Source organism: Triturus cristatus, chromosome 4_1, assembly GCF_964204655.1.
Source record: "Triturus cristatus chromosome 4_1, aTriCri1.1, whole genome shotgun sequence".
Classification (NCBI taxonomy): Eukaryota; Metazoa; Chordata; class Amphibia; order Caudata; family Salamandridae; genus Triturus; species Triturus cristatus.
The window spans coordinates 554,444,036-554,469,039 of NC_140585.1; the positions used below are offsets into that span (position 1 = coordinate 554,444,036).

A 25,004-nucleotide genomic window follows, 5' to 3' on the forward strand; every position below is an offset into this window, starting at 1 on the left:
TTATCTGAGGTGTCTGCTCTTGATTTGATGGCTTTCTTTCCTATTTTTGTGTTTGTCCCGCCCAGGAGCATTTCGAGCTCACAGTTTTCTGACTGGTTGAGTTTAATCCTTCAATTGCTGATTTGAGGGGAGTCTTTTATCTTTTGTATTCAGCGCTCGTCTACGCAGCTTTTTTCTGTGCTTCCCCCTAGCCACTCACTCTACACTTCATTATCTGATGCTCTGTTTCTTGCTCCGCATCCTGCTCCATGTTTTAAATATGTTTTTTTTATTTTTTAACTTATTATCATTTATAAGGGCTGCAAAGAGCTAGTGGGTCTCTTTGCTACCTTTTTGCACTGTTTGCACTCATTTTTAGGTTTATATTCACCATGTTAGCATAGTAAATTTAAAAAGTCCGCTGTACATCATGACGCATAGGATAAAAGACCAGGGGTATACCAAAATTACCCTCCTATATCTGGGCATAGGACATCATACAACGATAGAGAAAGAGAGTACGGAGGGATTCATATCCAATTTATTTTTAATGAAGGGCACAGTTAATTACCCTAACATAAGTATATAATTCTACATGAATCATTTATCAAAATTAATTTAACACACATACATGCCATGGGACCGATCTCAGACCGTAAATTATTCCAAAATACTTCAATACTAAAACATACAACAATACATATAACGAAATGCAAAAAATACATATACATATACACACTCTATATCACCAATATCCCAAAATGTAATTTAATAGCTAGTGTTCACTTATTAGATCTGGGTGATACACTCAGAGGTAGTCCTAACAGTACCTGTGGTGAAAACACCTCTCTATCTTTACAACTCCATGTGCTATCACTGTTACAACAATATTAGAAATTCATAGAGACTCCTCTATATGAAACTGTCGACGTGGGCGCGTTTCAGCCGTCAATTTCTTCTGGCCTCCTCAGGACAAGGGCAATGAAACCAATCTACAATATCCATAGAAAATGTATTTACACAAAATGTAAAGAATCCACATCTGTCCCATATATTCCACACAGTGCGCTGGGTTATAGTGCCACTAGCAACCAAAAACACAACTAGAGGTTCACCACCGAGTGAAAAAACTAAAGTGAGGTGAATTCAAATAAAAGTGATGGTAGTGTTGAGAACACCGTCTCCGTGTGGGGGCCAAGCAACATATAAAACTTTGTGGGTCAAGGGTACTACTATGACCTAGACATCCACCTCTGTGTGTGCTCCCCTAATGGTCAAGCTGTATGTATCATCAAAACCATACCTACAATACTGGATTGCGCTGTAAAATTTGCACTGTAAACCTTCTTCTATCAGGTCACGGTCCATAAGTACAAACACCCTTACTCTTGTTGCACTTCTACATATGGTGGGGCCACCTATAAATGTTGGAACAAATGAAAATGTAGGACAAATCCCTACTACCACTGTTTGACCAATAGAGTTTCCGGCTGCACAGTATAAAAACGGGGTAATTACCTCTTCCGTGGTATTTTAAATGGGCCTCCATCTCCCATACGCCAACTCCCTTTCCTATTCAACAAAACCGGGACAAAAACAAGAAAAAGGAAAAACTAAATAACTCAGTCTAAAAAGCCTATACTCTGGCTCTTAACTCAGACGCTAAAAGTAGCGCAATGAATGCCGCAAACTCACCAATTCTTAAGCCAGTCTTCAACCGCAACAGTCCTCTCCTTAATAGCGAATCCACATGTGCCAGCTCCAGCCCGGAACAACACAACTTTAAAGCCTGGCCGGTCCATGTAACCAACTGCGTGCCGGCGCAGGCTAAAAAAGGACATAGAAAACAGACTCAATAGAGTCTGAGTCCCTACGGATTCAAACACTATCTACTGCCTATCGCCACCAACTACAAGAGAAATCGCAACCAGACTCCACAGTTCTATACTGTAAACATGCCCTCCAACGCAATTAAAAAATATATATAATGTCCGTAGACTTATTCGGGAATTATCTTAAATTCCTCTCGTGATGCCTGCAAATATTACGCGGGACTGACAAATCAGGGCATAAACAACAGACTTACTTTCAACTTCCAATGCGGGCATAAACAACAGACTTACTTTCAACTTCCAATACGGGTGAGCTTATTCGACCACTCAAGATTAATCAAACAACAAATAATAATAAAATACAAATAGTGTGCATGGCGTTTGCTGGTACAGTGCCATTCACTGTATATGTGAACTTTCTCTGAAAAGATATTGGATTGAAAGTCAAATTCCTTTTAGTTTACACTGTAGAACAACACTAGGTAATCCTCACATTATCAAAAGTTCCAAGGTTCAGAAGCAAGATGAAGTGTCAGTAATGAGCAGTCCCAGCATAAATCCAAGAGGGATATTTATTGAGGAAACAAGAACAACATGAGTAGCTGCAATAGGCCCAGAGATTCGCTCCAGCTGTTGAGTTCATTTAACAGTAAAGACAAAGAGCATTTCAATACAGAACATCTCCCAGGCGAATAATACCCTAGCCTGTACATACAATACATAGAATGTTGAACTACCCAATAACTGCGCAGCTTATATAAACCATATCTATGATGCAACAATTTTTCATAGTAATACAGATAGCATACAAGGGCTGTTTGGGCTGTTGCAAATGTCGAATTAGGTTCTGTAAAAAAAATATAGTGAAATCTTGTGAACCGTGAATAGCGCTGTGAAAGCAGTTTGAGCATATTACACATAAACCTTAATATTATCTTTAATATTAAATTTGTATCGATAATTTGGTCATGAAACTTCCTGAACTTCAACAGTCCAGTGTAACACACTGTATAAGTATAGATTATGATTTGGGCTATTAAGCGATTCTTAATTCTTCTCATTTAAACACTAACCGTGATTTCTAATAATCACCTTATTTGCCTTTAAAACGGAGAGTATGAAATAACAAGATCCAATTTTAGAATTCCTAAACCCATGCTATATGATACGGCTGAAAATAGGAGAGGATAGCAAATATGGATTTTGCCATGGTAACGATGCTGCATCAAATCCAGACCTGCCATCGCGGCAACAACAAATCAGCATATCTACTATATAATTCTTTAAGGTCTTCTCAAAATGTACATGGTAAAATAGATATGCTTAAGATCTGACATATTATGAAATAGTTTATTTCTTAAACAGCAATATAGAAAAGCGACATTTTATATATTATGGAAAGGATGAAGTTTTTCAATATTTGGCTGTATTTGTAATAGACAAGCAAAATCTTTTTTGCTCCTAATGCATGCTCTCTCTTTGTCGTCACATACCAACCAGTGTTTCAATTAAGACCACCAATAGTCCATGCTAGATTTTGCTTGCTGTATTTGTCCTGTTCACAGGAGTCAACCTAAGGATACCAGCTGGATACCAGATTTTCAGCCTCTTGTTTCAAATTCCTACACATTTAAAGTGCATTTTACAATTGTCAGTTTTACATTTTTTTTTGTATGTGTGCACTTTATTAAACTGGCAATAAATTGCGCTACAGGCCCCCAAAGGTTTGTGGGTTATATTATATTAATAAAATGTATAGCGCGCACGACTACTGAAAACAGTGTCTCGGCGCTAGTAGTCTAGAATGAGCAGAGACCTCTATTCGTTAAACAGCCAGGTTTTAAGGGCCTTCCTGAAGGCTGTCAGAGAGGGAAGAATTGTGATAGAATTGGGGAGGCTGTTCCAGAGCTTCGTAGCCCCCACTGCGAAACTACTACCGCCCCAATTGGTTTTATGGAATCTGGGACTAAGCATCAGTTTCACTCCTTCAGAACGGAAACATCTATTTGGGACATATCAGTGCAATGACCGCCTCAAGAACTGAGGGCAGGTGCCATGAAGTGCCCTGCATGTAATTCAAAGGACCTAAAAATGATGCGGCTCCTGACTGGGAGCCAATGCAATCTCTGAAGGTGATTTCCAACCGATTGAAACTTGGGAATCCCTAGCAGAAGCCTAGCAGCGGCATTCTGAATTGTTTGAAGCTTACGTAGCTGCTTTTTGGTCATGCCAAGATAGAGCCTGTTGCAATAGTTCAGTTTGGCAAGAACTAGCTATGTTACCACAGTTTTCTTACTATCTGCTGGAATAAAAGGTAGGATGTTCTTAATCACCTTAAGTAGAAAGAAACTAGATGAGGAAACGGCATTGATTTGTGCCTCAAAGTTCAGTTTCTCATCAATAATCACACCCGAGTTCTTAGTCTTGGGAGCTGTAATAGGTGCTGCCCCCAATTGTCTGGCTACCAGATCTGTGATCAGCTTGGGGAAAGTTGCCAAAGAGGACTATCTCAGTTTTTCCTGAGTTCAGCTTGAGGCAGTGTGACCTCATCCATGAGTTGACTGCCGACATGCACTCCCTAAATCTTTTGACTGGCGGCATACTGTTTTTAAAAACAGACAAGACAATTTGAGTGTCGTCTGCATAAGATGTTAGTGCCAAGCCGAAGGATCTGATTAATGCATTTGTTCTGACACATAAATATTCAAAAGGGTGGAACTCATTGAAGAGCCCTGTGGAATCCTGCAGGGGAGAACAAAAGAAGGGGATTCGTAGCTACTCAAGGCAACCGATTATGTTCTACCAGATAGAAAGGAGGCAACCAGTGCTAGAGCATTATATGTGATGCTAATAGAATTCAGATGATTGAGCAGCAGATTATGATCAACCGTGTCAAAAGCAGCCGGCAGGTTGAGCAAAATAAGAGCTGCAGCACCTCCTGAATCTTGAACTTCTCTAATTTCGTATGTGGCTCTTATTAGGGCCGATTCAGTGCTTTGTTCTGCCCTGAAACCAAATTTGGTTTCATCTAGGAAGTTATGTTCGTGAAGATAGAATGTTACTTGATCATTCATAACTTTTTCCACCAGTTTGACTGGAAGCGGTTGACGTGAAATATGCCGATAGTTGTTCAGTTCGATTGGATCAAGGCTGGATTTTTTCAAAAGAGGTAAGATCCCAGGTCACAGGTCAAAAACTGTGGCCCTAGGCACATGCTTTGCAATACAGACTCAATTTTTAATTAGTGGTAGCTCACATCAATGCTTCACCTAAACTTAAATACTGCAAAGTTTAGAAGGGAGGAGAACAACAGATAGACAGCAGTTCTAGGTTGCAGAAGAGAACAGGAACTCCTGGGCACTCTCATTGTAGGTGTAGAGTATTTTAGCTTATCTACAACTTGTGTCTCTTCGCAAGGCATATTAAAACAGTAAATTGGTGAAATAGCATCCATTCTGGACCAAAGAATGATTTAACCATTTTCAGAGCTAAAAATGCAATCCATGACCATCATGAATAGAATACGAGCAATTGCTGACAATGGGTATCTCTCATTAAAAGCTCATCAGAGATGTATAACTGAGTACAGACATGGGAAATATACCAATACAAGAGAGAGCAAAGTTCCCCAATGCATAGAGTAAGAAATAAAATAGCAAACATAGAATATATAACTTTGGGGTGCTACTAGTTCAGACGCATAGGATGCCCAGTGAAACACATTAATCAAGATTGATACTTTATCTTCCCACCAAAATGTATGATTTCTTCCAAGGAAGATCTCACTGACTGCTCTACATAATGATAATACAAAGTAATGTATTATGTTGTAGTTGCATCTATACTGCGCTTCATCCCCTATGTGCAGGCACTGAATCACCTTTGGTGGCCGGGTGACATGTTACTGTGTAGAGTCGGAGTAGATCAAAGGGTGGGGTAGGTAAACTGGCCTGTCAGACAAGTGCCTACGAGTTGTACACGATAAGCAGAGTTTTGCTCTTATAGTTTCACATTTGTTGTTAATCCTCCTCTACATGATTATAAGAGTGGTTCAGGTTCTGGTGTTGATACAATCCTGAGTTATCCTTCTTTTCTCCTGCATTTTTGTGTGAGATTGTTTTTGGTACCGCAGTGAATACACTCCTGAGCGGTCTTTTGTGGTAAAGCCAAGTCTTTATTGCTTTGCTTAATTCCATGTTGTCTGGATGTTTCTTGTCTTTGCTGTAAGAATATTCTATGGTTTACTGCTGGTGCGGAGAAGAAGGTTTCACTGATGCATGACTGATAGTGTGGGGCGGTCAGGAGTGATGCCGTACTGGAGGGCAAAGTTCTGCTCTGGAACCCTGTACTTGATGATGGCTCTCCAGATAGCTTCAGTTTCCTGGCAGTCCATCATTGTTCTCCTCCAGGATTGGTAAAGTATCCATGAAGAGGCTGTTCTGGACCTTTCCTCCTCTGGTCAATAAACTGCTTGCATAAGATTTTAACACTGTTCTAGGTGCTCTTATGTAAAGCCTCCCTGCAGATGCTCTCTTGAAAGAAAGCATTGCTCAGTGTGGAAAATCCTGAATTACAAGTCCAGGTATTTCAAACTTCCCTTATACAGTCCTCTTCTCCTCCAGGGGGGCTCTACTCTCATTAGATGTTAAGTGGTGTTTACAGTGGTATATGAACTTTACAGGAGATTTCCTTAAGTCAGACCAACTCTTTGCCTTTTCCAGATATTTCACAAAGAACTGTCCATTTTGAAGCGAGACCTGTCTTGCTGGATTACACCTTGCATTGCCTTCTGCAACATTGAGGCCTGTAGGCCTTTAAAACTAAAGTGGGTGGGTCTCCACATGAGGCATGGAGGCTACAGCAGCGTTTGTGGGAGCCGCCCCTCCAAGAGATTTGCAAAGCTACAATGGGGTCTCTACCCACGTCTTTAGCAGACACTACGCTGTGACATCCAGTCAAGATGTGAAGCTGCAGTAGGGCAAGGAGTGCTTGTGTTTTTTAAGAGGAGCCTCATTTCCATGTTCCAGTTATATGCTTAGACGTTTCTACTGTGGTGCAGCCGCCAGAGTGACTGACTCCGGAGCGCAGGGCTCACGGTTCGATCTCCGGCGGCAGCTCAACTCAGCACCATGTGCCTCTGGGCAATAGCTGACTTAATCTCCCCTAAAAGCCCCCAGCGCCTTGTGTCTCTTCAGGGGGTGAAATGTCCGTGCTTTACAAATAGGAATTAATTAATTCGTTAATACTGCTTTGGGAGAAATAGTTCAAGCATTTGAATCTACGAAAGATGCTGGCGAAGAAAAGGTTACTTATCTATAACTACCTCCCAAGGTCTGGACACAGGATAAGTGCATCATTTATACACATGTAATTTATGTGTACGGTTATGTTCACTATTTCTTTGTGATTATAATAATTTTTGAGTCAGCATAAAACTGTCACTAATAAAGGTTAAATACTAGTCAAAATTAACACTGCTGCATGTGCCTTCTTGCCCTGTCACACCTGGCAGGACCTATCACTGCTATGACCACTGGGATTGATAAAAAGATTTTGCAGTGAATCTTTCCATGCGATATTTTGCACGAAGGCGTATTTACTTGTGACGTATTAATTTATTCATATTTAATTTCCTGTCTGTTATGCTTTTCTACAAGAGAACATGTATGTAATTTTGTTTCCATGCATCACGTCGCAAAAATAAAGACAGGTTAGCAGGAGAGTATGTTAGGGACATGTTTATAATTTGAGTGCCACATTAAAATGTGATTTAAGATTTTAAAACAGATGTAAAATGATGAGTTTTTCTAAATTTTGACTAAATTGTGGACTGAATTAGCATTAAAAAAATGAAACAATGCTGTCAAAAAGGTCAATAAATGCAAAATTGAAACAAATGGCAATTATGACATCAGGGCAGGAATCGCATGGTCCCTTTGAAATTATTGTCTTTTGTTCCATTATTTGTTCGATGTTAGAATGGAAACCATGCTAAGACGTCAATTGGGACCTTTTTAGAAGGAATGATTCATTCTCTTCAATATGTATTAAATGCATTCCACCGTGCAGAATTGTTGCTGCTGAAAACAAAACAAAAACACTCATTTCATGAATCGGGAGCCGCATTAGGCGCGCGGTACCTCACGCGGGGCGTAACACAGGCCCCCGCGGTGCGGTGGGGCCCCAAGCTCCAGGGTGCCCCCTCAGCACAGCACTCTGGCTGCAGAGCTCCTGATTGAGCCCGGAGGGAGGCCCCCAGGTGCCTTGTAGGGAGGCCCCCTCAAGGTTCCTTACGCCAGTGTACCTCACCTCTTTAGTGCCTGGCCAGGGGGATCACTGAAGCTGCGTTACATTTAGCACGACGCTTTTTGTAACTCTGGATTCTTTTGAACTAAAAATAGATTTTGTGTTTAAAACCTGCTGAATACGTTCAGGTGATTACGTGACGTGTAACATGTTCTACCATGGCAGAATTACAAAAGTCTAGCGCACTTGCTAATTGTGTGCTCTGAGAGTTGTGGGGTATATCCCAGCAGGAATACTAGGAGAGGGTCTCTCTTACCCCCAAGAGGTCTCAGCAGCTCTTCATCGCGCTCCACCACTTCCACAGGCTTCTGACTTGGCTATGAAGCTGTCTCAAAGGTGCAGCAGCGTGGAGGTGAGGCGGGGTGGCCACCTCACAGCTTCACAGACATCAGCAGCAGCCGTTAACACACCACTGCTGAACCTCTCCTGTTCTGTGCAGATTTAGTGCGTTTCCTACCATCATACTTCGACTTCTGCGTAGAGCACACACAGCATCATTCCGAGTTGGGAGTAAATCCAGAAACAGCTGCTAAGGGGAATTACTGGCTGAATCGGGAGTACAGGTTTTGAGGGAAAACCACAACCCAGAATCTGTTTCCCTCAGGTGTTTCACTAGGAAAGTGGGACAAAATGTATAATTAAAAATGGCGCAAAATGAGGAATTACCTTGGGTATTGATGTGGAAACATTAATTTCCAAAGTAATTCCCCATTTCTCGGGGTACAACACTGTATAAGTGATTCCAGATGCAGGAATATGGCCTTGGTATCCCGAGCACTTTTTAATGAGTCCATAGTGGAACTCCTGTCAACCGGAGTATGAAGGAGGAATTGCATTGCACATGAAGCACTATTAACCATTCACTGGAGACTGAACCATTGTGATAAATGGCAACACAAAAAGTATTCTATCTAGACATCATAGGAGGAAGTGTAATGTGTAACGCATGGACTCACTGAAACTTTGCAGATCAGGTGTATAGAGGTGTAAGCCATGGTAAAGGTGTCTAAGCATTCTATCTTCGTTTCTAACTCTGTGCTGTAGAATTCTCCGACGATCTTGCAGCTCTTCAACTCTTACAAAGAGTACCTTATATGCCACTCACGGGACATCTTCTTGACCCTGTCTTCTCGAATCAGCAGGAGCTGCACTGTCAGAATCCCATACCCATTCCCTGGTCTGATCTCCCTCGATTGGTCCCCCAAGGTGTCTATTCCTTCCGCTCGGCCGGTAAAGAAAACTACCCGCTGTTGGCGGAAATTGCACCTAGAAGAATGGACCCTCTCTTTAGATGGCAGCGTACCCCTAATTAACCCAAATCCGGAAGTGGCCAATGATCAATTCAATCATTGGATGGAAGACACTTTAGATTTAGTTCTCCCTAAAAAGACCTATGAAGTGAAGGTAGGCCCTAATAAATCGGCCTGGTACACCCCTCTGTTACGGAAATTAAAACAGATCTGTAAAAAGGCAGAGAGAGTGTGGAGGACAGACTTCTCCCCCTCCAGGAAAAAAGAATATAGGGACACTGTCAAAGCCTATAAGATTGAAATTAAAAAAAACTCAAGCTGGGTATTATAGCGAAAAAAACTCTTGTGCAGCAAACTCATCCCGTGAAACCTTTCGTATTGTCAAGTAACTCACACAAGGTACAGCGGCCCTTGATGTCCTTGAGCTTACTGATGAACGCTGCAATGAGCTTGCGGATTATTTTCACAACAAAATTCAATCAATTCGAATTTTGTTCACTGAACCTGATTGAAACCTCCTTTCCAAAGCAACTACTGCCAGGAGGGAGACTCACCTGCTGGAAGCATTTCCTCCCTTGAATAAGTCAGTCGGTCCATTCCTTATGGACTTGATTAAATCTTCTTTCTCTTCTGGAGTGGTTCCTTCCTCATGAAAGAAGGCGTTGGTAAAAGCATTGTTGAAGAAGTCTGGCTTAGACCCAGACTGTCTTGCTAACTACCGTCCCATTTCGCTCCTACCGTGGGTCGGTAAAATCGCGGAGAAGTTTGTCAACATGGTCCTCTCCAAACACCTGGAAGAGGGTAAGCTCCTACATCCAACTCAAACGGGGTTTCGCCCCTCGCAAGGGACCGAGACCGCCTTAATGGCCATTGTAGAGGACTCAAGAAGAATCATGGATACAGGCGGGTCCTTAGCCGTGATATTGTTAGACCTCAGCACTGCATTTGATATGGTGTATCTTAATTCATCGACTTAAGGAGTTGAGTGTAATAGGATCAGCGCTCAACTGGTTGTGTTCCTTCCTGGAGGATAGATCCTACCAGGTTTTTGGGGGTGAGGCCATTTCAAGTCCCAGACCTTTGTATTGTGGAGTGCCTCAGGGGTCATCCCTAAGCCCCACTCTTTTTAACGCCTATATGGCCCCCCTTGCAGAGATTGTCTTGCCTTTTGGGGTGCATATAATTACGTATGCCGATGACACCCAATTAGTGGTGGCATTCAATCATAAAAGCGGCCCTCCAACCAGTCTGAGATGGATGTGCCATTATCATCTTAAATTGAATGGTGATAAGACTGAGCTTATGTTGCTCGGTAATCCCTCCCCCCTCGAGGTTGCTTCCAACTAGCCAGCATGTATGGGCCCTTTGCCAGCTCCCAAATCAGAAATAAAGAGCTTGGGTTTCTGGCTCGACTCTGAACTTAACCTTAAAACTCAAGCCAGGAAGGCAGTCGCCTCTTGTTTTGGCATCTTAAAATTATTGCATAAAGGGCTGCCTTTGCTTCCATCTTTAGCAAGGAAGCTTGTAGTCCAGGTGCTTATTTTATCTCTCCTAGACTATGATAATGCTCTTTATCTCGGTGCCCCTGGTGCGGTTTTTAAAAAACTTCAAATCATGCAAAATTGTGCCGCCCGGATTCTTGAGGGTGTCCCTAGCCGTCAATCAGCCAAACCCGCCCTTAGATCCTTACATTGGCTCCCTATCCAGGAAAGGGTTCATTTTAAAGCTCTGTGCACCACTCACAAGATGCTTGGGGGTAAGGGACCGGATATTATTTCTTCTTTTGTCCAACCCTATAAAGCTCAAAGACAGTTACGCTCTAATGATCTTCATCTGGTGTTAGTTCCCAGAATTAGTAGGTTTAGAAGCGGCGGCGGCCTCTTTTCCTATAATGCCTCCAAACTTTGGAATACCTTGCCGCTGTATTTGGGTAAAGAATCAGACCACTCCGTCTTTCGTAAAAAGCTCAAGACCTGGCTCTTTCCACACTGATTGCCTTAGTCTATTGCGGTCTCGACCCTGGCGCTGGGATGCTTTCGGGTAACCAAGGGCTTTATAAATGCTATTTCATTTCAACTCTATACGGGGTGTGCCAATAGAAAAGCGAACAATGATAACCATAATGTCGACTCTCGCAATTCTGCAATTTAAAGGCCCACATACCTTTGAGAAATTAGAACTTCATCTAGACATAAGTATAAATTACTGTACATTGGGAATGCTGGACCCAGGAACCCTTCAAGCGAAACACAAGGGAACTGCTGACAACATTGTAGCGGAATCATCGACCCCAGTGTGTGGGAAAGTCCCGTTTGGGGGTGGGTCCATTGGCGTGAAGAAAGACATCCATCCACTTGGCCAGCTGAAACCTGTTTCAAAATACGTAGGGGGTTTGATATAATATATTGCGTCGGTGAGAAGTGACACAATATTGTGTTAGTAACATTTGCAGTTTATTTATCAGGGTCACGCCTGGGTCATTCCATACGAGAAAACCCATAATAGGAAATAGGAAAACAGAAGAAAACTGAGCTTTAAACAGAAGAAAACTGAGCTTTTCATTATTTTTGTAGCGCTACGTAAACTGGTGCACGCTGGAATTGGCGCCACTCGGTGTGGAACGCGGCTGCAGATATAAACAAACCTCAGTCTGCAGCCGTCTGCGAAGAGACCCGGATGAAAGGCTTCCGGGGCTTTCGAAGAAGCCATTTGAATCTCCTCCTGCCAGCAGTTTCTGTCCTGTTCATCAAAAGGGCCGCCATCATTGATACCCGCGCTGACAGCTGAGGTGAAGCAAGCAGGTGCGGCGCACACTCTGACGGGACGACGCTGATGGAAAGAAACACTCCTCCGGCGCTCTGCGCGCGGGAAACATCCTAGATGCAAACAAGTGCAACGGCGCGCTTTTCCATGAGTGTGTGAGACGTGGGAGAGCTGGCATTTTTGGCACCATGAGGTTTTGGGATTTGCTGTCCTATGAAGGATGCCGCTTTATTTCAAGGCCTGCAGAGTCACAAGGTGGACTGGCAGGCACCCCGTGGCTTTGCAAACATCACACAAAGAATAAGGACTAGACTAGAGGAAGTAATACTGGAGGCAGCAAAACAAAAGCAAAAGACGAAAGCGACGCCTCAGAGTACACCGTTCTGCTTATTTCTCTCCCTGTCTTCTTTAATGAGGCTTTATAGTCTACATAATAAATGACACCATAGTCATAAAACACGACAGTAGAACCTGCACCTGCCGCCCATCTTCTGAATATTACAGGACATATAACTGCCACATAATTAGGCAACTTATGTAATGTACAGACTCGTTCTTTTGTATAATGGGAAGCTAAAACTATTAGTTGTAGGGTGTGTACTTTCAAAAAAGGGGACAGTGTTATCTGAAATTGTCCTACTTTAGATATATTTAAGCTATGGGTAACCTCTATATACGATTGTTAGCTTTTAGTGCACTTCACTATCTGAAAGTAGTGATAACGTGTACGGGTGAATGGGTGACAGCAGGAACGTGTTTCTTCCTCAAAATCTAAAGCAGCATGCTTGGCTGGGCACACATCGTTTGGGGTTTTACTGTCAGAAGGTACCTTGATCAAATTCCACGGAAGCTGAAGATGGACCCAATGCCCCTTCGCCTCTGCCCAAGCCCTCGGAAATGTATCTGTAGGCTCTGAGCAACAGAAGTGGGGAAAGGGGAAGTGGATTAGAGAGATTGGCTTGAGGAGGAAACCTTCTGCACTTCTGTTTCTGCGTCCTCCTACTCTTCTTTTGGGTGAGGTTCTGGCTCACCTGCATAAGGATAAATCATACAAGCACATTTAATAGCTCTCCTACATGTAATACATTCTAAAATATAACATCAGATGATTGTTCTCAAATTACCCAATTAATACAAGGCATTAGCTGCTCTCTTTGTTTAACTCTGCTGTCTTGTAAGTAGTTTTTGAAATTATGTACAATAACTGAATCTCTTGGAAAAAATCAGTTTTGAATGCAGGCAAAATCCCCAAGAACTGGCATTTGCAAAACATTTTTCCTGCTAAACCTCTGTGAGCAGTTCACTTAGAATTCCTAATGCTGTTACCTATAGACGTGACTGATTAAAATCTAGGCGGTGGACTGCTGTCACTTAAGTCTATTTGTGTGTCTAGTAATAGCACAAACCTAGCTGAAACATATCGGAGTGCTGTACTGGGTCAAAAACATAAAGACAGAGTCAACAAGTGGCTGGAGGGGTAGCCGGATCACGAGTGGGGAAGTGGACTGTTATTTTGTTGTAATGTAGCGTTGTTTAAAGTTGTGTGTCTTCCACAGTGGAGCAAGATCTCTGACCTCCTGGTCAGGGAAATTGCTCTCCCCTCGCACAGGTCCCTCATTGCGCCGCTGCCCCCGCACATCTCTGCTTGCAGGTAGGAGTTTGAGGCCCTCCTCCACGCGCATGCTCCTGCCTGCACCTCATCCCTGGTGGTCCAGTGGGAGAGCCTTGCTCTTCTGCTTGTCCGCTCTGCCAGCCTTTCTGGTAGTCTTCCCTGCTTTGTCTGTCTGTGCCCTGTTTGTCTGTCTTTGCCCAATTTGACCTTTTTTGTTTAGTTTGTCCCTCTATGTCTCATGCGCCTTGTTTTTTGTGCCTTTGTCTCTTGTGCCTGTCTCTCTTTGCACCTCTGTCTCTTGTGCCTGTCTCTCTTTGTGCCTCTGTCTCTTGTGCCTTTTTGCCTCGTTTTTCTGATTATTTCACGTTTTTCTCTGTTGACGCTTTTTGCACCCTTTCCTGCTGCTGCTGTCCCTCCGGCCCCTCCCTCCCCTGCCTGTTCCCACCTCCCAGCTGCTGTCCCTCCCCGACCCCTATATAATGGAGGCCGTGCCGCTGATGCTCCAAAGACAAGCATGTCTGCGACACGACCGCGACAAGCGCCAGGGACTCTGGTCCTCCGACAACCCACCGCTACGACTCAGCTACCCTTCACGCACACCGGAAGAAACAACAACTTAGCAGTCCTGGTGGTTCAACGTTGGCCAACATGAGACGGCTCGAATATTTAGTTGAAGTACCTGCCTTGTGGATATAACCATCCAGCGTCACAAGCTGTGGCAGCCTCTAGAGGAGTATTGGGTCCATGCCAGTGTGGCGATGAAGGGCAGCACAGATTGTTTGGTCAGGACTCTGGATCCTTCCCTGAAAAGCTGATGAATGAATGCATTTCAGCACCCCGCCGTTTATTAATTTACTTCATTCATTAACCGTTTTACTGCTTTTCCATCACCCTAAAAGTTAATGTCCTCTTCAGAGCTAGTAATAGTGTGCAATAAATAACCTTTGTGACGACTGTTAATGATAAACCTATTGTATCTGCCTTGTAATTTCTGCCACGCAATGTTTTCCTTTGCGCGGCTGCTCTTGGCTGGAGCTGGGGCTCATTGTGAGCGCCCACATCCTGCACACAGCGTAATGTTCTTGAAAATTAATAAGAAAATGTATTTGGAGAGTTAATGTTCCGACACTAATCTTTGCCAGCGAAGTACTAATGAATTATACAGGTTGCTGTGAAAAAGACAGAGAGCCCTACCTTCCGGTAAACGCCTGCGTCTGTTTCTGACCGCTGTCGCTTTTCGTCGGTGTCCGAGGCCCCACCGTTTATCCAGATCACCGCGACCGATGCGCCTAATAAACGTGGCATCCGAACAGAGTTTAAAAAAATCCACAGGCGTACATCTTTTTGTGTTGACAAAGTGAAGGTTAGAGTGCTACAAATATGTCTTGACATTTAATGAGAAGCGTGCCCCCCACTGTGGCGCGCTTTTAATTTCCCAGAGGTACGCGCACGAGAGCCTTCTTTCGGCGTAATATACTTTTACTTTCATAATGAATTGATCCATTTATCATAAAGGGAACATTAGAAACGCAGGGGAGGGAGGAGTGCATTGGCAGCTGAGATATTGCCAGGATGAAATAATTAATATCATGGCGTGCTTACATTCTTTTCTCTAAAGACCTTTAATTTCCAGGATCTTAGCCTTGCCACATTGTTGTGGTAGGAGAGGTGTTCCGCACCTGTAGGTTTTTTCTGGTTTTCTTCACATATGTTGTGACTCTATGTAGGTATGTTGTGGAGTTACACAGTGGGAGCCTCACTGCAAGGCAACATAGGTTGTACACTCTGGGGAGGAGGGGTAAGTGTCTAGGACAGTGAGAGCACCCTAGGGTGCTGTCAGGAGAGGTCAGCATGGGCTGTAGGGTCTGTGAGGTCAGTGACAAGATGTTCTGTGACCAAGAAGGCCCTCAGCTTCTTGAGTAATTTGATAAGATGTAGACATTCAGTCTTGTACTGGCTGTTTTGGGCCTGGAGTGAGACAAGGGCGAACTTTGAAATAATTTCTTCCCTTCCAGCCGCGGTCCATGCAGGTAACAGCGGTGAGGCTGTGTAAGGCGGGATTTGCCGCCGGAAAATTAAATATTTATTTAATTTTCCCTCTGCATCGTCCCTCGGAATCCCCCCTTACGCGGCCCCACCGTTGTTACCTGCACAGACCGCGGCTGTTCCCTTCCTCGATTTAATGCAACCTTTCTCCATTCCCCTTTTGGAGCCTGAGACCATGTGACTTCTTCGTGCTTGCTGCATTTCTTATTCATTATTATATTCCCCTTACAGTTTCCAAGTATCTTTTTTAGTTGCACTATTGTTTAATAGACCTTGCAATCCTCTTTGGTTTCTTTTCTAAATTAATTTCCAAACTAAGTACCTTTCAGTGCAGGGCTTAATTTATAATGCTTATTTCTGTTAGTGAATGTGACTTATTCCTGGAAATTCGGGAGAAATTGTTACTTAAGCTTGAAGTACAGCACCACCCGAAGCAATGCAAACCACTAGACGACTTCATTTCCAGCCACCGTCAAGGCACTGCAGAAAAGCATGAAGCGGCCAGTGGGTCAAGAGAAGGTGGCAGGTTTGCAGTATTTCAGCATAAATGAGGCCTTGTATCTTGTTAGCTCCATCCTTCTAATTCTTGTTGAAATCTTACTGGATGGTAGTAAAGAATTGAGGGGCTTATTTATGAAAACTGTCACATCACTGTATGAAAACAGCGATGCAACCGTTTTCACTGCGCCCTCCTTGCGACACGATGGATGCGCTGTATTTAATGGGCCCGAGTCATTTCATGGGTGGATGCCCCTTAATAACATGCATTTGTGCAATAGAGTAATTTGTCTTCTGTGATTGCCTTTTTCATATATTTGTTTACTTAATTTTAAGCTTTCGTTATTTGTGAAGTTTTTACAGAGAGCTGTCAATCCCACTTTGCTCCACTTGTAGAAAGCTCTACAGAGTGTGTGAGGACAGGTTAAGGCATAGTTATTCTGATCACATGTGAGATGGGAGCATTCATCCGATATTCTTTATTTGCAGAGATGTTTTAAGGCATGGACAAAATGGGCAATTGCCCAGGGCCCGCCCCTTTAAAAGGTTCTCCTGAGAAGGTGCTATTTTTCTCTCTTTCACTATCTCATCTCGGTCTATTTTTCTTTATCAGCCTCGCTCCCTCTCTACTGTCATCTTGAGGATTTTTGGGGGCCCTGGTCAAGACATATTTTAACAGTGTTTGCGTGTTACCTTTTCTGAAACATAGACTTTAATATTTTTGGACATTGTGTGGTCTTCAATTAGCAAAAAATGGGTAATAAGATTAAATATTGTCCCAAACAGGGGGCCCCAAAGTATGTTGTGCCTCAGGCTTGAAAAATCCCCAATGCGTCACTGCTCAGTAGCTGTTGCATGGTGATTAAAGGACACCCGGACAAGTTAAGTTTCACACAGTTTCTAAAGCTGTTATAGTTGGGTTTTGCTTTTAGACGTGACTTGTCATTCTACAGTTGGGGGTTCTGGTCTGGTAAGGACCTACCTCCACGTTGTAGCCATTTTAAAACTTCTTAATTAATCAACGGTGTTGTTAAGCACTGGTTCCTGGCTCTTACTCAGGCAAGGGGAGACGTTTTTTGCATATTCCCTTTTTAGGTCTAGCTTGCTACTTATTGCTGCCAATTATTTAATGTGCAAACACAAGGAGAGCAATGTGTACTGAGGGCTTTGGCACCACCCAGAGGAATATTTACCTCTCAATTCATGCTATTGGCTGTTTGGTGTATCATTCTGCTGTCTAGGACCTCCTTCCATTCAAATGCATTCAAAGGACTATGTTACATCCGAAAATTACTCCATCGTTATACTCTTTGTTACAGTCAGTGTATATTGCCTATATGCATTATATAGGGAAAGCAGTTCTTTTTCGCTAATATTTCCTCAGCACTATGAAATCCAATAGATCTGGCTTTGGCAAGCCAAAGAGCATTTGTGCATGCATTCTGCATTTGTTCATGCCTGTGTTAGCACATGAAATGGAGACCTGTTGGCTTTGTCAATGCTTATTTCAGTATACCTTTTGTCTGGTACAAAGGAATTAAAAATTGATGCATTAATCCTGGGGAAAATCTTTAAGGCAGGTTTCACACGGTCACCTTTTCAGCCATGCATTCATTTTGGGCTTTATTGTACCTCATTCAATGCTAGCAGAGCCACTTATTACTGCCATCCCAGAAGGTCAACAAAGACCATTCCCCAACTCTCCTGCCGGACAACTGCCTGCAGTGTTTCGAGATTCCTGCCTACCAGGAATCGATAGGCTTTCAGAGCAACTGCTGCTGCAGCAGTTTATCGGAATGCTGAAAAGTTTGCAGAGTGGACACCATGCCATGTCACTCAGCACATTTATTTTGGTTGTATTTCAATAATAATAAATACCTACAGTAGGAGTTTATTCTTAGGAAAATAAAATATAAATGCCGAGCTGATCCCCGATCAGCTCCCTGTAGCAGGTCCCCTGAATCTGCCTGTGGTCACCATTGTCTAGTGCCGCCTCGTTTTGCCGGGTACTGTCAATTAATGTGCTGCCCTTTAGCCTCTAAGTTACCCATTTCGGCTGCCTGCTTAGCCGTTAACTTTAGCCTTTTAACTTTAGCCTTTTAACTTTATTTTATTTATTTAAATGTATGTCCCAGTTAAGCTTTTTATCATTTTGCTTCCTTCTAGTTTATTTATGCCACCTTAACTTGTTTGCAGCCTTTAAGTCTATTTTGCCGTCTTAAGCTTATTGTTTCTGCCTTTTAAGTTCATTTTGCTGCCTGTCAGATTATTTTGCCACTCACTCTTTTCCTGGCTGCTCTTTCCCGCCCGTTAGCCCTCCAACTTCCCGCAACCCAAAGTCCTGCCCCCCTTCGAGGACCTACTTAATGGAGGCCGCAGCACGGCCATGCCGAAGGCACACCAAAGGCAAGCCCGTCTGCGCCTGTCTGTGCCTGGACCGTGTCCATTGACAGGAACCGTGGCCCTCTGGTCACCCACAGGTACTCCTCCACAGTACTCCGAGCCCTGGACCCCGGATGCCACAACAACTGCTGCCATGCATCTCCCTGATCAACGGCAGGACTGCTTGCCTGCCACCGCTGTATCTTCACCGACAACTTAGAACCTCACACCTTCACAGAAACCAATGCCATACGTACTACACCAAACGTAAATACCCCAGAAGGGCTCCAATGCCTCCTGCTCAATGCCTGATCTTCAGGGTGGAGAAAGGCAGCAAGGCTAAAAACACTGCACCACCCAGTATAGTCACTCATGTATCTCAATACGTGCATTGCCCACCTCAAGCGACCAGCTGCCACATGGTCATAAATTAAATACAGTTTAAACAGAAAGATGAGAGGCAATACAATCTTTGCGGGACTTTTCAATGTTCAATAATAGTTCATTCACTGTGTTCTTGTGTATGCAGAAAGATTCTTTATTTCGTAAGCCTCATTGACAAATAGGTGTAGCCAACGCATTTCGCCCTATAAAGGGCTTCTTCAGGGCAAAGTACTGAGTAGGCTCTATTCCAAAGTCCAGATGGGAAACACCAGCATTAAACTGCACTTAGACCACTCCTTTGTCCTTCATGGAATTTAGGAAAACAACGTAGGTCATTGTTGGACCAACCCACCCAATTTGAATCTTTATGACAAACCTGTGTCTTTCATATCAGTCAAGTGAGGATCTCTAGCTATGTCATTTTTCTGGAAATGCCACTTGGATCAGAAATGTGTTCCAGAAGGTGCTAAAACTGGGCCTTCTCCATTGCACCTGAAAGCCCACTTACTTGGGACCTCGCTTAAGGCTAGATTGACAAAAGAGAGTAGGAAGGTGACTCACTCATGTTTCCTTGTACATTAGGAGTCCTTTTCTTACTGCTGAAGAATTCACTAAACATTCCAGAGCTCCTGGTAGGAATCAGCAGCTATTTCGGATTTTCAGGAGTAGTGAATTTATTTTCTCAATTCCACATTACTCACGTTTTACTTTTACACATGTAAATATGCACACTGTACACTTATGCATGTGTAAGAGGTAACGATAAAATGCACTGGAACTTTCATTTCTCCAAGTGGAAAATATTTTACCCTGTGTAGAAACCCCTTCCATTCAACCCTACCTCTTTCGTGGTTGATCCCTTCCTTTTTTGTACACTGAAAATGCCTTTAATCTAGGATTTAGGAACATATTTTGGGCGTGAAATTCCCTGCAGTGATTGTGAATACTGACAAACGTGCGCATGTACCCTGCTCTTACCCCTTTAAGTCGATTTATTCCAGCATGATATTATATTATGATGGGGTAATATGTGTGAATATATTGCATTGTAAGTGTAAGTTCATCTATTGTGAATACAAACCATGAATAGACGCACATAAATGTAGTTACTATGGACATTTAAGTAAAACTTAGATCCGCGAATACCTCTGTTAATTACTCCACCGTGTCTGCTTCTGGGACCTTCGCGAAACGCCTGCCTTTATCCCATATAATGTAATGTCAAACAATGAAGAGCGGCTGGTTGTGTCCAACCACTCATGTTCCCACCCCAGCCGGATCTGCCCATCACTTCACGTTTGAAGTGCATTTAGTCAGGTGGGATTTTCAACTTTTGTTTCTCATTGACAAGTCTGTGGACTCCTCTAGCAGCACCGTCTCTCCACAGGAAGTGATATACCCTCCCCCTTCCACAGCAGAAAACTGCTGGCTTCTCATAGTACTGGAATCTGTGCACACCAGAAGCGCCAGCAGCGACACTCTTTAACCTCCTTGAAATGACACTATTTGTGAAGAACTGATCATGGGTTTGGAAATGAAATTCTAGCAGACACTGACAAGTTAACTGGACAAAAAGGTGCCCTTGAGTGTCGCAATTGCTGCTTTTTCAATGTAATAAAGCCTTTAGCTTTACCCAGCATAGGATGGTGATTGCTGGTGCCTCCTAGCAGCTGCTTGTCATTAACACGCTGCGGGTTCAAGGTTTCAATGGAAATTGTTAAAGGGAAAAGTATGCTGGCTTGTCATTAGGATCAATTACCATTTGATATTGCAACCTGGGCCCTAATAATGCATTAGGCGCACTGCCCCGGTTTCGGGTGCACCCTTAACTAGGTGTGTTCGACACATGCCGGAACACTGCACCTGATTACACTGAAAAATACACACGCCTCAGCATGTGTGAACTCTAGGGCGCGCACCTACGTTCAGGCGAGCCTATTAGTGAAAAACAGGACCGCAGTTTGAAGTCACGGCTCTTTCTCTCACGTGTGACAGGCGAGCCTCATGAACGTCAATTCACGGAAGTGCCAGGAGTAGCAGAAGTGAGATCACATGCCCTTTGACCTTCACTGTCACTCACACACACATACTTAGACATACAGACAAATTCACACATGTACACTCTCTCACCCATAAACACACTCTCACCTGCAAGCACTCACACAACATACATTTCAAAGCATTTGTTTACTTAACTCACCTGCCATGTAAGGGCATATTCCAGCTGAGTGTACTCAATTTTTAGTATACTAGTAGTGAATAATAGATGTTTATTCACCATTAGTGTGATAACAAATTTACACAAAATAAAGAAAGTGGAGACCCAGCTGCTCCTGTGTTCCTGACACTGAATTCACCACCTGTGAAGCCAGGACTCGCAAAGACAGCGCTAAGGGTAGCAAAGCACAAGAGATGGGTTGCAGCTGCGACCCCTAAATTACATCCATGTAATCTGTTTGAGGAACACACTGCAAGGAGATGCCTGAGGGTCCCTGGGATCCCTGTGCCACCCTCCCAAGGGGCACTCTAGAGTGGCCCACTGACTCAGCGCCACCTCCATGTGACTCACAATCATGCGCCTCTTTGCCTCTACACCCAATTCTTTACTATGGAATGGGCACAAAGGCATTAGATTTCCTCGTTTACTTGTGTTACACTCCCATGCAATGCAATACACTCCCCATTCGGATCTCACCATTGACCATTGGCACGATCCATAGTACTGAAAGGATCACATGGGCATCGGCGGCCTGTTCTGTAATACCAAAGTCCCCTGGGGGTTCATAAAGCAGACAGCTGCACATGTATGTAACAGACCCGGGATATTTGCACTGGTAAAAATGCCATTTTTGTTACACCAATGATCATAATGAAATCGTAACATTGGGCTGTACGTTATTTAATTGTTGTGCATGTCCTGGCATTGCTTCAATGTTTTGGGATGCTATAACAGTGCCCCCTTCATCATTTCATTGCAAGTCATTTCCAATTGCAATTGTGTAATACTCTTGCAAATTCATAGCTGGCATATGGGCAGAAGAGTGAATCACTGCTTTGCTTTGCTTTTCTTGAATAGGTTTCTGTGAGGTGGGCTTGTATATAGAGATTTCTAGTAGAGTTACTGTGAACCGTGCTGTTCAGAAATGTCTTAGTCACAATATTATATACACTGTCATAACATCCCACTCTATTTTATGTCTAAAGAAATCTTAGCAGAGGAGTCTCTCAACTGGTACTGTCATTACGTTAGCTTGATACCATATATTTTCAGTCTCATACACTTTCAATTCTCTTTCATTACTCACGTTCAGGAAACAATTTTTTTTTCTATGCTCATTGCACTATTGGATACTACTTTTACCATTTTGTTTTATAAACTGTGTATTATCTTTAGTCATAATTCGGGTAGTCACCTCACTCCATCTCATCATGGACATTGTTTCCCATTGTGGCCTTTCATGTAACAGTCTATTGCTCTCTGGGCACTGTGGTCTTAGTTTGTTTGTAATGAACTAATCAAACTAACACCTGATAGCAATAATTAGACAGAGAAAGGCATGTTTGTAAAAAACGTACTGCTCTTGTTGAGGCACAACATTTTCTTCATGACTCCCAGTCAGGTTTCTGAGCTGGGCACAGTACCGAGTCCTCCTTCCTCTGGGTCACTGAACATCTCAGCCGGTTCCTAGACGAGGACAAGACGGCAGCACTGATTTTACTTGATCTCAGCACTGCCTCCGAAACAGTGACCCATGATAGGCTCATTGGAAGACTGGCACAACTGGGCTCCATGGCACTGGCTTGGATTTCCTCCTTTTAAAAGGCTCGAACCTTTCATCTTTTCTCAGGCAGCGCCTCTTCCAAGTGCTATGAATTGACTTCTGGGACTCCATAGGGATTGGCCCTAAGCCCGGCACTTTTCAACATCTATGTTCGCCCCCTGCCTGATTTGGTGCAAAGTTGTGGTCTAACGCTGTTCTCCTATGTGGATGATACTCAAATCCTATTTTCTTTATCATCCGATCAGGACCACAACTCAGGATAATTAAATTCTTATTTGGTGCGTGTAGCATCTTGGATGAATAATACCTCACAGAAACTGAGCGGAGAAAAAAATGGAAGCACTGCTGCTTGGTAAGAACCTGTCCCTCTGGGGACTCTAGCACTAGCAGAATCCTTTAGGCGATATTCCTGTCCCTGCTCCCAAAGTCATCAATCTTCACTTTTTTGTGGACTCCAAGCTCTCTATGAAGCCTCAGGTGTCTAATGTGTCAGTGGCCTGCTTTGCTACCCTGAAATGGCTTCAGAAATTCATCTGGATTCTTACTATATCTACTCAAAAAATGGCCCTCCAGACACTCATTCTGTCCCGCCTGAATTAAAGTAACCTTCTGTATGTGAGGACTGATAAAGCCTCCATAAGGCCTATGCAGGTGGAGAAACATATCCAGTTTGTATGGCAGAGGTTGCCCCAACCATATCATCAGTCTGATAAAATCACACCAGTCCACTCTTCATCTCCACTCTAGCAACCTCTCTCTTTGCACAGTTCCCAGATTTGAACAAACCTCCATGGGAGGGCACTCCTTTGGGTACCTCAGCCGAAAACTCTGGAACTCTCTACTGGAACATCTGAGATTCTGCCCTTCATTGCCCATCTTTCGCAGACAAAGACGTGGTTGATCTGAGTTGGCTGGGCCAGGAGCACTCTTGCCTGTTGTCAAAGCACCAGGAAACCCAGAGTGGGCAGCTGCTGCACTAAATGAGCTTCTTACTTTAATCTAATCATGGTTGCTACGTTGCTAATTTTCTAGTTATAGAATTTAATCACAATCAAATTAGAATATGTAAAACAGTTCGATTTGCCATGGTTCCATAGTGTATAATGTTTTTCTTTCTCTTCCAAGATGGCTACCATGTATGAGGACATCCATATCACATTGCAGCCTGACTAAGGGCTTTGGCCCAAGTTTGCTCACACCATTTATCACTTCGGAAAGCTCCTTGATCAGAGCGTTGATACTGAGACTCCAGTACCTGTGGACTGCTTCCTTCTCCATACACCACTCGTCCCACACCACCCTTTGTGCCCGACTGAGTTAGATGCTGCCAGTGGAGATCATTGTCCTCTATCCTGTGGTGATAATCCTAAATACTTTGATAACATTCACTCTGAGCGGTCCACCTGCTGCGAGGTTAGTCTCCGGAGGACTCTGACTCTCGCTGAGTGAACACAGCTCACATCACAACCCCTGTGGGGTGAAAATAGTGAAGTAGCTCGTTCAGTTGTCTCAGCACGCAAATGGTGGTCCTGTTGCAATACATAAGGAATACTGAGGATTCGCATCCAGTCTACCGCCGATGTCTGAATGTCCTCCTTTATTCACATGTTATTTTTGTCTGTGAGGAGTCAGAGATTTGAAGCTCAAGCCTTGTTCTTAGCCTCTTCAGTGCCCCGCCCTTTCCCCGCCCTGTGCCGGGCGTTGCATTAGCGGGCGGGGTTCATGACGAGATAGTCTCGTCATGGGCACAGCGCAACCGCGCTCCATGACGAGACCATCTCGTCATGGGCACTGAAGGGGTTAATATCTTCTAGCCGTATCCTCCAGTTCAAAGTGCTTTAAATGAGATTCTGTCTGGAAGGGGCAGTCAGTGTAAATCTAGGAGTGTGGGCATCTGGTGATTAGCTTATTGAGGAAGGATATTGCTTGACCTTTTCAGCTTTTTTAGGTCTGGCAAGGACAGCTCTCATTTTTTCCCAAGGTCTGAAAATACATAGACAAAAGCACTTATACCATCAATAGTCAAAAAAGAAAAGGTCAACAAATCATCTGTCATGTTGTGACTGCCTTTCACATTGAGATAGGTCTACATTACAACCAATGGCTGTTATAGCTGTTGATGGTGATCTATGAAGCGTTTCCTTTCAACAGGTTTCCAGACATTTCATTG

At 43.5% G+C, this 25,004-nt stretch overlaps 1 protein-coding gene across 1 annotated transcript in view; it reads left to right on the top strand.

Moving 5' to 3' along the window:
• CAMK1D (calcium/calmodulin dependent protein kinase ID) overlaps positions 1-25,004 on the top strand; it is a 1,392,645-nt gene that overhangs the window by 120,513 nt on the left and 1,247,128 nt on the right. The gene's annotated exons all lie outside the window — the stretch shown is intronic.